Below are 678 nucleotides of genomic sequence, written 5' to 3' on the forward strand. Positions count from 1 at the left end.
CCACGGTGTGTGGGGTTGGGGTCACATTTTTTCCAATAATCAGTCATGGAACACAACTTGGAGGGACCTCCTTCTCCGGCCCCTAAAGCAAACTCCTTTGGAGTTGCATATGATTTTGAACAACAGTCCAACGTGTTTCATTATTTGGATTTGGATTGGCTTTTAGTTTTTGTTGAGTCACTCGGGGTATTATTGGATAGGTTTCGGGTGGCAGTATCTGACCAACAAGAGGCTGCAAGAGTCGTCACCAGTAATTGTCCCACTTGGGTTAAGTGGGGTCATCAAGCGCAAGTATTATACCAATATTTAATATAAACATTAATTAGGTTATTATGTTTTCATATTGTTAATATTTTTTTTATTTGAGAACCTTGATTAAGGTATCCTTCAGGCCTGATGTTAAAAACACCTTAGTTTGGGTACGCCAACCTGTTTTGCAAATTTAGGGTGGTTGTCCATTCAAGCCTGATTTGTTTTATGCTAACATTGATTTCTAAACATAGCCTACTATTGACATGTGTGGCTAGGAATTGAAATGGGAATCCAGTTTCTTCTACTTAATGCCAATGAATTCACTTTGACATCATTCCCTGAGGGCAATCAAATGAATTTAATAGAAGTAAGATATCAATATCATTAATTTTCTTGACCTTCAAGAAGATATATATATATATATAT

This window comes from Theobroma umbraticum, unplaced genomic scaffold (genome assembly GCF_002168275.2).
Source record: "Theobroma umbraticum cultivar Fairchild unplaced genomic scaffold, ASM216827v3 scaffold_30.0, whole genome shotgun sequence".
In the NCBI taxonomy this organism is placed as follows: Eukaryota; Viridiplantae; Streptophyta; class Magnoliopsida; order Malvales; family Malvaceae; genus Theobroma; species Theobroma umbraticum.